Raw genomic sequence first — 16,510 nt, forward strand, 5'->3', positions numbered from 1 at the left:
TTAATTGGATCATTTGAGTAGCCAGCACACCTGTGCAGGTAGGGCATGACATGATAGGCAGCTGCCTTGATAGCGGGTGGGTGCTGAATGTTCCTAATTGACAAAATAAGATTAATGCTTATGACAGAAATATAAAGATCTCATCCCTTCCCAATATCGCGCCACACCCCCTACCCCTTAATTCCCTGGTTGAACTTGATGGACATATGTCTTTTTTCGACCGTACTAACTATGTAACTATGTAACATAACATGGGGGGGTCTCCTGGCTGTTCACACAGGTGTGTCATTGCTGTACATTGACCATGCATTGCTTCTGTGGTATTGCAAAGGCAAAGACAAATGCTTCCAGCCATCCATTGCACTAATGGATTGGTCATCAGCTGGCTGTCTATGTCCCGCATCAATATAGACAAAAGTACAGAGGGTTAGGCTATGCTATAGTGCACCTACCTGATGCATCAGAAGGTGCGAGGCCCTTGCTAAATTCTGTGCACAGACTTTGAGATCTATGCTTTAGACTGTATCTAAACCTGCTCCAACATGGACTGACATTCTGGCCTACTTTCAGCCGATGCGACTTGTCTGTCGCTGAACAGTCGCTTTTTATGTATTCAGCACCTATGTATAATGTTGTAAAAATGCTCTAGAGCTAAAGTCGCAGAAATGTCACACATATTTGGCCTGCAACTTTCTGTGCGACAAATTCAGACAGGAAAAATCAGTATAAATCCTTAGAAAATTATCCCCCAGTGTCTCCATCTGCTGGCGGTATTGAATAAGCATTGCTGCACTGATGGGGTATGCATTAGACGAAAAAAAAGAAGAAAAAGAAGAATAATACGCCCAGAAAAGAGGCGAAAAGGAGAAAAACGTAAAAAAACGTGAAAAAAAGTAAGAGGAAGAGAAGGGAAAAAAAGGTGGAAATGGTTTAAAAGTGATTTCGGCGGAGAAATATATATATATATATATATATATATATATATATACGCGCACACACACACATATATATAAACGTATTCTCCGTTGAGATATTGCAGCCGCTGCTGTGTCCCAGGCCCAGGAGCCTTAGCACTGTGCTGTGATGTCACTCAATACCACTGACATCACTAGGTGTAAACAACATCTCTCCTTTGCTGTGTATGTGACTATGGAGCTGTTTGGTGATGTCGTCTATTATGGCCTTCATAGAAGCAACAGGAGATTGTTGCATCCATCTAGAACCCTCAGAACTACAGTGCTATGATGTCACTCACTTCCACAGGCCTTGCAGAGTGTAAACAACAACAACCCAGCTTTGTTGTGTATGTAACCATAGGGATTGTGATGTCACCTAGAACCTTCACAGCAGCGACAGCTTTATGAGGAGCATCAGCACTGCTCTGCCTGAGCAGAACCATCACCGCCATAGGTTGTCAAATAACCCGGATTTAACCCACACAGGTAAGTCCAATGGGGTGCAGGCATGTCCTCTGTGCTTACAGCTTCCGTGGGTGTTGTTTGATACCGTTTGGGGACAGCCAAGGAGGCATCTGCAGGCAACAAAGGTAGGTGTGTGCTTGTGTGTGTGTTTCCTATGCAGATCCTAAGCCCAGTGTCACATGCAAGTAGGAGGAGTAAGAAGGGTTCCTGGCAAATCCGGGTTATGGATTGCATTTAAAAAGGCCCCGTGGGAGTGCAATGGGCCCCTGTCTTGCTGCTTAGCAATAATGGTATGGGTTTAGGTTCTGCTGTGTGTACTGGTCGGTTGACTGCCCCCCAGCCCAGAGTGTGCATGGAAAATTGTCTGGCAGCCTCCCTGACAGCAAGCAGTGATAGTGCCCATGAAGGGGACCTTGTTGGGCCCGCCCCTTTCACGGTTATCGCTTCTCGCCTTTTGGCTAAGATCAAGTGTAGTATCTGTTCTTATCAGTTTAATATCTGATACGTCCCCTATCTGGGGACCATATATTAAATGGATTTTGAGAACGGGGGCCGATTTCGAAGCTTGCTTCCGTCGCCCTATGCATTGACCCGATATGGCAGTATCTTCGGGTACAGTGCACCACCCCCTTACAGGGTTAAAAAGAAAGATTCCTACTTTCATTGCTACCTGCTTGCTGGCTAGCAGCTAGCCAGCCCTGTGGGCCTTGCTGCTGCTGCTGCTGCTGCAGCCAAAAAAACAAAAGGTGGTGCTGCTGCTGCTTTCTGCTGCTTCTGCTTGTGTCTGGCCGCTGTTGGAGCGTCCAGGCACAGGACTTCTGCTGCTGCTGACTAAATGGCCTCCTTAATTGGATCATTTGAGTAGCCAGCACACCTGTGCAGGTAGGGCATGACATGATAGGCAGCTGCCTTGATAGCGGGTGGGTGCTGAATGTTCCTAATTGACAAAATAAGATTAATGCTTATGAAGAAATAAAAATCTCATCCCTTCCCCAATATCGCAGCCACACCCCTACCCCTTAATTCCCTGGTTGAACTTGATGGACATATGTCTTTTTTTCGACGTACTAACTATGTAACTATGTAACATAACATGGGGGGGTCTCCTGGCTGTTCACACAGGTGTGTCATTGCTGTACATTGACCATGCATTGCTTCTGTGGTATTGCAAAGGCAAAGACAAATGCTTCCAGCCATCCATTGCACTAATGGATTGGTCATCAGCTGGCTGTCTATGTCCCGCCATCAATATAGACCAAAGTACAGAGGGTTAGGCTATGCTATAGTGCACCTACCTGATGCATCAGAAGGTGCGAGGCCCTTGCTAAATTCTGTGCACAGACTTTGAGATCTATGCTTTAGACTGTATCTAAACCTGCTCCAACATGGACTGACATTCTGGCCTACTTTCAGCCGATGCGACTTGTCTGTCGCTGAACAGTCGCTTTTTATGTATTCAGCACCTATGTATAATGTTGTAAAAATGCTCTAGAAGCTAAAGTCGCAGAAATGTCACACATATTTGGCCTGCAACTTTCTGTGTGACAAATTCAGACAGGAAAAATCAGTATAAATCCTTAGAAAATTATCCCCCAGTGTCTCCATCTGCTGGCGGTATTGAATAAGCATTGCTGCACTGATGGGGTATGCATTAGACGAAAAAAAAGAAGAAAAAGAAGAATAATACACCCAGAAAAGAGGCGAAAAGGAGAAAAACGTAAAAAAACGTGAAAAAAAAGTAAGAGGAAGAGAAGGGAAAAAAAGGTGGAAATGGGTTTAAAAGTGATTTCGGCGGAGAAATATATATATATATATATATATATATATATATATATATATATATATACGCGCACACACACACATATATATAAACGTATTCTCCGTTGAGATATTGCAGCCGCTGCTGTGTCCAGGCCCAGGAGCCTTAGCACTGTGCTGTGATGTCACTCAATACCACTGACATCACTAGGTGTAAACAACATCTCTCCTTTGCTGTGTATGTGACTATGGAGCTGTTTGGTGATGTCGTCTATTATGGCCTTCATAGAAGCAACAGGAGATTGTTGCATCCATCTAGAACCCTCAGAACTACAGTGCTATGATGTCACTCACTTCCACAGGCCTTGCAGAGTGTAAACAACAACAACCCAGCTTTGTTGTGTATGTAACCATAGGGATTGTGATGTCACCTAGAACCTTCACAGCAGCGACAGCTTTATGAGGAGCATCAGCACTGCTCTGCCTGAGCAGAACCATCACCGCCATAGGTTGTCAAATAACCCGGATTTAACCCACACAGGTAAGTCCAATGGGGTGCAGGCATGTCCTCTGTGCTTACAGCTTCCCGTGGGTGTTGGTTTGATACCGTTTGGGGACAGCCAAGGAGGCATCTGCAGGCAACAAAGGTAGGTGTGTGCTTGTGTGTGTGTTTCCTATGCAGATCCTAAGCCCAGTGTCACATGCAAGTAGGAGGAGTAAGAAGGGTTCCTGGCAAATCCGGGTTATGGATTGCATTTAAAAAGGCCCCGTGGGAGTGCAATGGGCCCCTGTCTTGCTGCTTAGCAATAATGGTATGGGTTTAGGTTCTGCTGTGTGTACTGGTGGTTGACTGCCCCCCAGCCCAGAGTGTGCATGGAAAATTGTCTGGCAGCCTCCCTGACAGCAAGCAGTGATAGTGCCCATGAAGGGGACCTTGTTGGGCCCACCCCTTTCACGGTTATCGCTTCTCGGCCTTTTGGCTAAGATCAAGTGTAGTATCTGTTCTTATCAGTTTAATATCTGATACGTCCCCTATCTGGGGACCATATATTAAATGGATTTTTGAGAACGGGGGCCGATTTCGAAGCTTGCTTCCGTCGCCCTATGCATTGACCCGATATGGCAGTATCTTCGGGTACAGTGCACCACCCCCTTACAGGGTTAAAAAGAAAGATTCCTACTTTCATTGCTACCTGCTTGCTGGCTAGCCAGCTAGCCAGCCCTGTGGGCCTTGCTGCTGCTGCTGCTGCTGCAGCCAAAAAACAAAAGGTGGTGCTGCTGCTGCTTCTGCTGCTTCTGCTTGTGTCTGGCCGCTGTTGGAGCGTCCAGGCACAGGACTTCTGCTGCTGCTGACTAAATGTCCTCCTTAATTGGATCATTTGAGTAGCCAGCACACCTGTGCAGGTAGGGCATGACATGATAGGCAGCTGCCTTGATAGCGGGTGGGTGCTGAATGTTCCTAATTGACAAAATAAGATTAATGCTTATGAAGAAATATAAAATCTCATCCCTTCCCCAATATCGCGCCACACCCCTACCCCTTAATTCCCTGGTTGAACTTGATGGACATATGTCTTTTTTCGACCGTACTAACTATGTAACTATGTAACATAACATGGGGGGGTCTCCTGGCTGTTCACACAGGTGTGTCATTGCTGTACATTGACCATGCATTGCTTCTGTGGTATTGCAAAGGCAAAGACAAATGCTTCCAGCCATCCATTGCACTAATGGATTGGTCATCAGCTGGCTGTCTATGTCCCGCATCAATATAGACAAAAGTACAGAGGGTTAGGCTATGCTATAGTGCACCTACCTGATGCATCAGAAGGTGCGAGGCCCTTGCTAAATTCTGTGCACAGACTTTGAGATCTATGCTTTAGACTGTATCTAAACCTGCTCCAACATGGACTGACATTCTGGCCTACTTTCAGCCGATGCGACTTGTCTGTCGCTGAACAGTCGCTTTTTATGTATTCAGCACCTATGTATAATGTTGTAAAAATGCTCTAGAAGCTAAAGTCGCAGAAATGTCACACATATTTGGCCTGCAACTTTCTGTGCGACAAATTCAGACAGGAAAAATCAGTATAAATCCTTAGAAAATTATCCCCCAGTGTCTCCATCTGCTGGCGGTATTGAATAAGCATTGCTGCACTGATGGGGTATGCATTAGACGAAAAAAAAGAAGAAAAAGAAGAATAATACGCCCAGAAAAGAGGCGAAAAGGAGAAAAACGTAAAAAAACGTGAAAAAAAAGTAAGAGGAAGAGAAGGGAAAAAAAGGTGGAAATGGGTTTAAAAGTGATTTCGGCGGAGAAATATATATATATATATATATATATATATATATATATACGCGCACACACACACATATATATAAACGTATTCTCCGTTGAGATATTGCAGCCGCTGCTGTGTCCAGGCCCAGGAGCCTTAGCACTGTGCTGTGATGTCACTCAATACCACTGACATCACTAGGTGTAAACAACATCTCTCCTTTGCTGTGTATGTGACTATGGAGCTGTTTGGTGATGTCGTCTATTATGGCCTTCATAGAAGCAACAGGAGATTGTTGCATCCATCTAGAACCCTCAGAACTACAGTGCTATGATGTCACTCACTTCCACAGGCCTTGCAGAGTGTAAACAACAACAACCCAGCTTTGTTGTGTATGTAACCATAGGGATTGTGATGTCACCTAGAACCTTCACAGCAGCGACAGCTTTATGAGGAGCATCAGCACTGCTCTGCCTGAGCAGAACCATCACCGCCATAGGTTGTCAAATAACCCGGATTTAACCCACACAGGTAAGTCCAATGGGGTGCAGGCATGTCCTCTGTGCTTACAGCTTCCCGTGGGTGTTGGTTTGATACCGTTTGGGGACAGCCAAGGAGGCATCTGCAGGCAACAAAGGTAGGTGTGTGCTTGTGTGTGTGTTTCCTATGCAGATCCTAAGCCCAGTGTCACATGCAAGTAGGAGGAGTAAGAAGGGTTCCTGGCAAATCCGGGTTATGGATTGCATTTAAAAAGGCCCCGTGGGAGTGCAATGGGCCCCTGTCTTGCTGCTTAGCAATAATGGTATGGGTTTAGGTTCTGCTGTGTGTACTGGTGGTTGACTGCCCCCCAGCCCAGAGTGTGCATGGAAAATTGTCTGGCAGCCTCCCTGACAGCAAGCAGTGATAGTGCCCATGAAGGGGACCTTGTTGGGCCCGCCCCTTTCACGGTTATCGCTTCTCGGCCTTTTGGCTAAGATCAAGTGTAGTATCTGTTCTTATCAGTTTAATATCTGATACGTCCCCTATCTGGGGACCATATATTAAATGGATTTTTGAGAACGGGGGCCGATTTCGAAGCTTGCTTCCGTCGCCCTATGCATTGACCCGATATGGCAGTATCTTCGGGTACAGTGCACCACCCCCTTACAGGGTTAAAAAGAAAGATTCCTACTTTCATTGCTACCTGCTTGCTGGCTAGCCAGCTAGCCAGCCCTGTGGGCCTTGCTGCTGCTGCTGCTGCTGCTGCTGCAGCCAAAAAACAAAAGGTGGTGCTGCTGCTGCTTCTGCTGCTTCTGCTTGTGTCTGGCCGCTGTTGGAGCGTCCAGGCACAGGACTTCTGCTGCTGCTGACTAAATGGCCTCCTTAATTGGATCATTTGAGTAGCCAGCACACCTGTGCAGGTAGGGCATGACATGATAGGCAGCTGCCTTGATAGCGGGTGGGTGCTGAATGTTCCTAATTGACAAAATAAGATTAATGCTTATGAAGAAATATAAAATCTCATCCCTTCCCCAATATCGCGCCACACCCCTACCCCTTAATTCCCTGGTTGAACTTGATGGACATATGTCTTTTTTCGACCGTACTAACTATGTAACTATGTAACATAACATGGGGGGGTCTCCTGGCTGTTCACACAGGTGTGTCATTGCTGTACATTGACCATGCATTGCTTCTGTGGTATTGCAAAGGCAAAGACAAATGCTTCCAGCCATCCATTGCACTAATGGATTGGTCATCAGCTGGCTGTCTATGTCCCGCATCAATATAGACCAAAGTACAGAGGGTTAGGCTATGCTATAGTGCACCTACCTGATGCATCAGAAGGTGCGAGGCCCTTGCTAAATTCTGTGCACAGACTTTGAGATCTATGCTTTAGACTGTATCTAAACCTGCTCCAACATGGACTGACATTCTGGCCTACTTTCAGCCGATGCGACTTGTCTGTCGCTGAACAGTCGCTTTTTATGTATTCAGCACCTATGTATAATGTTGTAAAAATGCTCTAGAAGCTAAAGTCGCAGAAATGTCACACATATTTGGCCTGCAACTTTCTGTGCGACAAATTCAGACAGGAAAAATCAGTATAAATCCTTAGAAAATTATCCCCCAGTGTCTCCATCTGCTGGCGGTATTGAATAAGCATTGCTGCACTGATGGGGTATGCATTAGACGAAAAAAAAGAAGAAAAAGAAGAATAATACGCCCAGAAAAGAGGCGAAAAGGAGAAAAACGTAAAAAAACGTGAAAAAAAAGTAAGAGGAAGAGAAGGGAAAAAAAGGTGGAAATGGGTTTAAAAGTGATTTCGGCGGAGAAATATATATATATATATATATATATATATATATATATATACGCGCACACACACACATATATATAAACGTATTCTCCGTTGAGATATTGCAGCCGCTGCTGTGTCCAGGCCCAGGAGCCTTAGCACTGTGCTGTGATGTCACTCAATACCACTGACATCACTAGGTGTAAACAACATCTCTCCTTTGCTGTGTATGTGACTATGGAGCTGTTTGGTGATGTCGTCTATTATGGCCTTCATAGAAGCAACAGGAGATTGTTGCATCCATCTAGAACCCTCAGAACTACAGTGCTATGATGTCACTCACTTCCACAGGCCTTGCAGAGTGTAAACAACAACAACCCAGCTTTGTTGTGTATGTAACCATAGGGATTGTGATGTCACCTAGAACCTTCACAGCAGCGACAGCTTTATGAGGAGCATCAGCACTGCTCTGCCTGAGCAGAACCATCACCGCCATAGGTTGTCAAATAACCCGGATTTAACCCACACAGGTAAGTCCAATGGGGTGCAGGCATGTCCTCTATGCTTACAGCTTCCCGTGGGTGTTGGTTTGATACCGTTTGGGGACAGCCAAGGAGGCATCTGCAGGCAACAAAGGTAGGTGTGTGCTTGTGTGTGTGTTTCCTATGCAGATCCTAAGCCCAGTGTCACATGCAAGTAGGAGGAGTAAGAAGGGTTCCTGGCAAATCCGGGTTATGGATTGCATTTAAAAAGGCCCCGTGGGAGTGCAATGGGCCCCTGTCTTGCTGCTTAGCAATAATGGTATGGGTTTAGGTTCTGCTGTGTGTACTGGTGGTTGACTGCCCCCCAGCCCAGAGTGTGCATGGAAAATTGTCTGGCAGCCTCCCTGACAGCAAGCAGTGATAGTGCCCATGAAGGGGACCTTGTTGGGCCCGCCCCTTTCACGGTTATCGCTTCTCGGCCTTTTGGCTAAGATCAAGTGTAGTATCTGTTCTTATCAGTTTAATATCTGATACGTCCCCTATCTGGGGACCATATATTAAATGGATTTTTGAGAACGGGGGCCGATTTCGAAGCTTGCTTCCGTCGCCCTATGCATTGACCCGATATGGCAGTATCTTCGGGTACAGTGCACCACCCCCTTACAGGGTTAAAAAGAAAGATTCCTACTTTCATTGCTACCTGCTTGCTGGCTAGCCAGCTAGCCAGCCCTGTGGGCCTTGCTGCTGCTGCTGCTGCAGCCAAAAAACAAAAGGTGGTGCTGCTGCTGCTTCTGCTGCTTCTGCTTGTGTCTGGCCGCTGTTGGAGCGTCCAGGCACAGGACTTCTGCTGCTGCTGACTAAATGGCCTCCTTAATTGGATCATTTGAGTAGCCAGCACACCTGTGCAGGTAGGGCATGACATGATAGGCAGCTGCCTTGATAGCGGGTGGGTGCTGAATGTTCCTAATTGACAAAATAAGATTAATGCTTATGAAGAAATATAAAATCTCATCCCTTCCCCAATATCGCGCCACACCCCTACCCCTTAATTCCCTGGTTGAACTTGATGGACATATGTCTTTTTTCGACCGTACTAACTATGTAACTATGTAACATAACATGGGGGGGTCTCCTGGCTGTTCACACAGGTGTGTCATTGCTGTACATTGACCATGCATTGCTTCTGTGGTATTGCAAAGGCAAAGACAAATGCTTCCAGCCATCCATTGCACTAATGGATTGGTCATCAGCTGGCTGTCTATGTCCCGCATCAATATAGACCAAAGTACAGAGGGTTAGGCTATGCTATAGTGCACCTACCTGATGCATCAGAAGGTGCGAGGCCCTTGCTAAATTCTGTGCACAGACTTTGAGATCTATGCTTTAGACTGTATCTAAACCTGCTCCAACATGGACTGACATTCTGGCCTACTTTCAGCCGATGCGACTTGTCTGTCGCTGAACAGTCGCTTTTTATGTATTCAGCACCTATGTATAATGTTGTAAAAATGCTCTAGAAGCTAAAGTCGCAGAAATGTCACACATATTTGGCCTGCAACTTTCTGTGCGACAAATTCAGACAGGAAAAATCAGTATAAATCCTTAGAAAATTATCCCCCAGTGTCTCCATCTGCTGGCGGTATTGAATAAGCATTGCTGCACTGATGGGGTATGCATTAGACGAAAAAAAAGAAGAAAAAGAAGAATAATACGCCCAGAAAAGAGGCGAAAAGGAGAAAAACGTAAAAAAACGTGAAAAAAAAGTAAGAGGAAGAGAAGGGAAAAAAAGGTGGAAATGGGTTTAAAAGTGATTTCGGCGGAGAAATATATATATATATATATATATATATATATATATATATATATATATACGCGCACACACACACATATATATAAACGTATTCTCCGTTGAGATATTGCAGCCGCTGCTGTGTCCAGGCCCAGGAGCCTTAGCACTGTGCTGTGATGTCACTCAATACCACTGACATCACTAGGTGTAAACAACATCTCTCCTTTGCTGTGTATGTGACTATGGAGCTGTTTGGTGATGTCGTCTATTATGGCCTTCATAGAAGCAACAGGAGATTGTTGCATCCATCTAGAACCCTCAGAACTACAGTGCTATGATGTCACTCACTTCCACAGGCCTTGCAGAGTGTAAACAACAACAACCCAGCTTTGTTGTGTATGTAACCATAGGGATTGTGATGTCACCTAGAACCTTCACAGCAGCGACAGCTTTATGAGGAGCATCAGCACTGCTCTGCCTGAGCAGAACCATCACCGCCATAGGTTGTCAAATAACCCGGATTTAACCCACACAGGTAAGTCCAATGGGGTGCAGGCATGTCCTCTGTGCTTACAGCTTCCCGTGGGTGTTGGTTTGATACCGTTTGGGGACAGCCAAGGAGGCATCTGCAGGCAACAAAGGTAGGTGTGTGCTTGTGTGTGTGTTTCCTATGCAGATCCTAAGCCCAGTGTCACATGCAAGTAGGAGGAGTAAGAAGGGTTCCTGGCAAATCCGGGTTATGGATTGCATTTAAAAAGGCCCCGTGGGAGTGCAATGGGCCCCTGTCTTGCTGCTTAGCAATAATGGTATGGGTTTAGGTTCTGCTGTGTGTACTGGTGGTTGACTGCCCCCCAGCCCAGAGTGTGCATGGAAAATTGTCTGGCAGCCTCCCTGACAGCAAGCAGTGATAGTGCCCATGAAGGGGACCTTGTTGGGCCCGCCCCTTTCACGGTTATCGCTTCTCGGCCTTTTGGCTAAGATCAAGTGTAGTATCTGTTCTTATCAGTTTAATATCTGATACGTCCCCTATCTGGGGACCATATATTAAATGGATTTTTGAGAACGGGGGCCGATTTCGAAGCTTGCTTCCGTCGCCCTATGCATTGACCCGATATGGCAGTATCTTCGGGTACAGTGCACCACCCCCTTACAGGGTTAAAAAGAAAGATTCCTACTTTCATTGCTACCTGCTTGCTGGCTAGCCAGCTAGCCAGCCCTGTGGGCCTTGCTGCTGCTGCTGCTGCTGCAGCCAAAAAACAAAAGGTGGTGCTGCTGCTGCTTCTGCTGCTTCTGCTTGTGTCTGGCCGCTGTTGGAGCGTCCAGGCACAGGACTTCTGCTGCTGCTGACTAAATGGCCTCCTTAATTGGATCATTTGAGTAGCCAGCACACCTGTGCAGGTAGGGCATGACATGATAGGCAGCTGCCTTGATAGCGGGTGGGTGCTGAATGTTCCTAATTGACAAAATAAGATTAATGCTTATGAAGAAATATAAAATCTCATCCCTTCCCCAATATCGCGCCACACCCCTACCCCTTAATTCCCTGGTTGAACTTGATGGACATATGTCTTTTTTCGACCGTACTAACTATGTAACTATGTAACATAACATGGGGGGGTCTCCTGGCTGTTCACACAGGTGTGTCATTGCTGTACATTGACCATGCATTGCTTCTGTGGTATTGCAAAGGCAAAGACAAATGCTTCCAGCCATCCATTGCACTAATGGATTGGTCATCAGCTGGCTGTCTATGTCCCGCATCAATATAGACCAAAGTACAGAGGGTTAGGCTATGCTATAGTGCACCTACCTGATGCATCAGAAGGTGCGAGGCCCTTGGTAAATTCTGTGCACAGACTTTGAGATCTATGCTTTAGACTGTATCTAAACCTGCTCCAACATGGACTGACATTCTGGCCTACTTTCAGCCGATGCGACTTGTCTGTCGCTGAACAGTCGCTTTTTATGTATTCAGCACCTATGTATAATGTTGTAAAAATGCTCTAGAAGCTAAAGTCGCAGAAATGTCACACATATTTGGCCTGCAACTTTCTGTGCGACAAATTCAGACAGGAAAAATCAGTATAAATCCTTAGAAAATTATCCCCCAGTGTCTCCATCTGCTGGCGGTATTGAATAAGCATTGCTGCACTGATGGGGTATGCATTAGACGAAAAAAAAGAAGAAAAAGAAGAATAATACGCCCAGAAAAGAGGCGAAAAGGAGAAAAACGTAAAAAAACTTGAAAAAAAAGTAAGAGGAAGAGAAGGGAAAAAAAGGTGGAAATGGGTTTAAAAGTGATTTCGGCGGAGAAATATATATATATATATATATATATATATATATATATATATACGCGCACACACACACATATATATAAACGTATTCTCCGTTGAGATATTGCAGCCGCTGCTGTGTCCAGGCCCAGGAGCCTTAGCACTGTGCTGTGATGTCACTCAATACCACTGACATCACTAGGTGTAAACAACATCTCTCCTTTGCTGTGTATGTGACTATGGAGCTGTTTGGTGATGTCGTCTATTATGGCCTTCATAGAAGCAACAGGAGATTGTTGCATCCATCTAGAACCCTCAGAACTACAGTGCTATGATGTCACTCACTTCCACAGGCCTTGCAGAGTGTAAACAACAACAACCCAGCTTTGTTGTGTATGTAACCATAGGGATTGTGATGTCACCTAGAACCTTCACAGCAGCGACAGCTTTATGAGGAGCATCAGCACTGCTCTGCCTGAGCAGAACCATCACCGCCATAGGTTGTCAAATAACCCGGATTTAACCCACACAGGTAAGTCCAATGGGGTGCAGGCATGTCCTCTGTGCTTACAGCTTCCCGTGGGTGTTGGTTTGATACCGTTTGGGGACAGCCAAGGAGGCATCTGCAGGCAACAAAGGTAGGTGTGTGCTTGTGTGTGTGTTTCCTATGCAGATCCTAAGCCCAGTGTCACATGCAAGTAGGAGGAGTAAGAAGGGTTCCTGGCAAATCCGGGTTATGGATTGCATTTAAAAAGGCCCCGTGGGAGTGCAATGGGCCCCTGTCTTGCTGCTTAGCAATAATGGTATGGGTTTAGGTTCTGCTGTGTGTACTGGTGGTTGACTGCCCCCCAGCCCAGAGTGTGCATGGAAAATTGTCTGGCAGCCTCCCTGACAGCAAGCAGTGATAGTGCCCATGAAGGGGACCTTGTTGGGCCCGCCCCTTTCACGGTTATCGCTTCTCGGCCTTTTGGCTAAGATCAAGTGTAGTATCTGTTCTTATCAGTTTAATATCTGATACGTCCCCTATCTGGGGACCATATATTAAATGGATTTTTGAGAACGGGGGCCGATTTCGAAGCTTGCTTCCGTCGCCCTATGCATTGACCCGATATGGCAGTATCTTCGGGTACAGTGCACCACCCCCTTACAGGGTTAAAAAGAAAGATTCCTACTTTCATTGCTACCTGCTTGCTGGCTAGCCAGCTAGCCAGCCCTGTGGGCCTTGCTGCTGCTGCTGCTGCTGCAGCCAAAAAACAAAAGGTGGTGCTGCTGCTGCTTCTGCTGCTTCTGCTTGTGTCTGGCCGCTGTTGGAGCGTCCAGGCACAGGACTTCTGCTGCTGCTGACTAAATGGCCTCCTTAATTGGATCATTTGAGTAGCCAGCACACCTGTGCAGGTAGGGCATGACATGATAGGCAGCTGCCTTGATAGCGGGTGGGTGCTGAATGTTCCTAATTGACAAAATAAGATTAATGCTTATGAAGAAATATAAAATCTCATCCCTTCCCCAATATCGCGCCACACCCCTACCCCTTAATTCCCTGGTTGAACTTGATGGACATATGTCTTTTTTCGACCGTACTAACTATGTAACTATGTAACATAACATGGGGGGGTCTCCTGGCTGTTCACACAGGTGTGTCATTGCTGTACGTTGACCATGCATTGCTTCTGTGGTATTGCAAAGGCAAAGACAAATGCTTCCAGCCATCCATTGCACTAATGGATTGGTCATCAGCTGGCTGTCTATGTCCCGCATCAATATAGACCAAAGTACAGAGGGTTAGGCTATGCTATAGTGCACCTACCTGATGCATCAGAAGGTGCGAGGCCCTTGCTAAATTCTGTGCACAGACTTTGAGATCTATGCTTTAGACTGTATCTAAACCTGCTCCAACATGGACTGACATTCTGGCCTACTTTCAGCCGATGCGACTTGTCTGTCGCTGAACAGTCGCTTTTTATGTATTCAGCACCTATGTATAATGTTGTAAAAATGCTCTAGAAGCTAAAGTCGCAGAAATGTCACACATATTTGGCCTGCAACTTTCTGTGTGACAAATTCAGACAGGAAAAATCAGTATAAATCCTTAGAAAATTATCCCCCAGTGTCTCCATCTGCTGGCGGTATTGAATAAGCATTGCTGCACTGATGGGGTATGCATTAGACGAAAAAAAAGAAGAAAAAGAAGAATAATACGCCCAGAAAAGAGGCGAAAAGGAGAAAAACGTAAAAAAACGTGAAAAAAAAGTAAGAGGAAGAGAAGGGAAAAAAAGGTGGAAATGGGTTTAAAAGTGATTTCGGCGGAGAAATATATATATATATATATATATATATATATATATATATACGCGCACACACACACATATATATAAACGTATTCTCCGTTGAGATATTGCAGCCGCTGCTGTGTCCAGGCCCAGGAGCCTTAGCACTGTGCTGTGATGTCACTCAATACCACTGACATCACTAGGTGTAAACAACATCTCTCCTTTGCTGTGTATGTGACTATGGAGCTGTTTGGTGATGTCGTCTATTATGGCCTTCATAGAAGCAACAGGAGATTGTTGCATCCATCTAGAACCCTCAGAACTACAGTGCTATGATGTCACTCACTTCCACAGGCCTTGCAGAGTGTAAACAACAACAACCCAGCTTTGTTGTGTATGTAACCATAGGGATTGTGATGTCACCTAGAACCTTCACAGCAGCGACAGCTTTATGAGGAGCATCAGCACTGCTCTGCCTGAGCAGAACCATCACCGCCATAGGTTGTCAAATAACCCGGATTTAACCCACACAGGTAAGTCCAATGGGGTGCAGGCATGTCCTCTGTGCTTACAGCTTCCCGTGGGTGTTGGTTTGATACCGTTTGGGGACAGCCAAGGAGGCATCTGCAGGCAACAAAGGTAGGTGTGTGCTTGTGTGTGTGTTTCCTATGCAGATCCTAAGCCCAGTGTCACATGCAAGTAGGAGGAGTAAGAAGGGTTCCTGGCAAATCCGGGTTATGGATTGCATTTAAAAAGGCCCCGTGGGAGTGCAATGGGCCCCTGTCTTGCTGCTTAGCAATAATGGTATGGGTTTAGGTTCTGCTGTGTGTACTGGTGGTTGACTGCCCCCCAGCCCAGAGTGTGCATGGAAAATTGTCTGGCAGCCTCCCTGACAGCAAGCAGTGATAGTGCCCATGAAGGGGACCTTGTTGGGCCCGCCCCTTTCACGGTTATCGCTTCTCGGCCTTTTGGCTAAGATCAAGTGTAGTATCTGTTCTTATCAGTTTAATATCTGATACGTCCCCTATCTGGGGACCATATATTAAATGGATTTTTGAGAACGGGGGCCGATTTCGAAGCTTGCTTCCGTCGCCCTATGCATTGACCCGATATGGCAGTATCTTCGGGTACAGTGCACCACCCCCTTACAGGGTTAAAAAGAAAGATTCCTACTTTCATTGCTACCTGCTTGCTGGCTAGCCAGCTAGCCAGCCCTGTGGGCCTTGCTGCTGCTGCTGCTGCTGCAGCCAAAAAACAAAAGGTGGTGCTGCTGCTGCTTCTGCTGCTTCTGCTTGTGTCTGGCCGCTGTTGGAGCGTCCAGGCACAGGACTTCTGCTGCTGCTGACTAAATGGCCTCCTTAATTGGATCATTTGAGTAGCCAGCACACCTGTGCAGGTAGGGCATGACATGATAGGCAGCTGCCTTGATAGCGGGTGGGTGCTGAATGTTCCTAATTGACAAAATAAGATTAATGCTTATGAAGAAATATAAAATCTCATCCCTTCCCCAATATCGCGCCACACCCCTACCCCTTAATTCCCTGGTTGAACTTGATGGACATATGTCTTTTTTCGACCGTACTAACTATGTAACTATGTAACATAACATGGGGGGGTCTCCTGGCTGTTCACACAGGTGTGTCATTGCTGTACATTGACCATGCATTGCTTCTGTGGTATTGCAAAGGCAAAGACAAATGCTTCCAGCCATCCATTGCACTAATGGATTGGTCATCAGCTGGCTGTCTATGTCCCGCATCAATATAGACCAAAGTACAGAGGGTTAGGCTATGCTATAGTGCACCTACCTGATGCATCAGAAGGTGCGAGGCCCTTGCTAAATTCTGTGCACAGACTTTGAGATCTATGCTTTAGACTGTATCTAAACCTGCTCCAACATGGACTGACATTCTGGCCTACTTTCAGCCGATGCGACTTGTCTGTCGCTGAACAGTCG

General features: G+C 46.0%; 7 non-coding genes across 7 annotated transcripts; all 7 read left to right on the top strand.

The window, feature by feature from the left end:
- The first annotated feature begins 1,860 nt into the window (after window positions 1-1,860).
- Window positions 1,861-2,049, top strand: LOC130343072 (U2 spliceosomal RNA). The gene has a single exon (XR_008882500.1). It is a non-coding gene; the product is annotated as a U2 spliceosomal RNA (small nuclear RNA).
- A 2,090-nt stretch (window positions 2,050-4,139) lies between these two features.
- On the top strand, window positions 4,140-4,330 carry LOC130343127 (U2 spliceosomal RNA). Its single transcript, XR_008882547.1, has one exon. It is a non-coding gene; the product is annotated as a U2 spliceosomal RNA (small nuclear RNA).
- A 2,078-nt stretch (window positions 4,331-6,408) lies between these two features.
- LOC130343057 (U2 spliceosomal RNA) lies at window positions 6,409-6,599 on the top strand. The gene has a single exon (XR_008882486.1). It is a non-coding gene; the product is annotated as a U2 spliceosomal RNA (small nuclear RNA).
- A 2,086-nt stretch (window positions 6,600-8,685) lies between these two features.
- Window positions 8,686-8,876, top strand: LOC130343069 (U2 spliceosomal RNA). The gene has a single exon (XR_008882497.1). It is a non-coding gene; the product is annotated as a U2 spliceosomal RNA (small nuclear RNA).
- A 2,085-nt stretch (window positions 8,877-10,961) lies between these two features.
- On the top strand, window positions 10,962-11,152 carry LOC130343081 (U2 spliceosomal RNA). The gene has a single exon (XR_008882506.1). It is a non-coding gene; the product is annotated as a U2 spliceosomal RNA (small nuclear RNA).
- A 2,082-nt stretch (window positions 11,153-13,234) lies between these two features.
- On the top strand, window positions 13,235-13,425 carry LOC130343083 (U2 spliceosomal RNA). Its single transcript, XR_008882507.1, has one exon. It is a non-coding gene; the product is annotated as a U2 spliceosomal RNA (small nuclear RNA).
- A 2,080-nt stretch (window positions 13,426-15,505) lies between these two features.
- LOC130343085 (U2 spliceosomal RNA) lies at window positions 15,506-15,696 on the top strand. Its single transcript, XR_008882508.1, has one exon. It is a non-coding gene; the product is annotated as a U2 spliceosomal RNA (small nuclear RNA).
- Window positions 15,697-16,510: the final 814 nt, after the last annotated feature.

Source organism: Hyla sarda, unplaced genomic scaffold (genome assembly GCF_029499605.1).
Source record: "Hyla sarda isolate aHylSar1 unplaced genomic scaffold, aHylSar1.hap1 scaffold_666, whole genome shotgun sequence".
Classification (NCBI taxonomy): Eukaryota; Metazoa; Chordata; class Amphibia; order Anura; family Hylidae; genus Hyla; species Hyla sarda.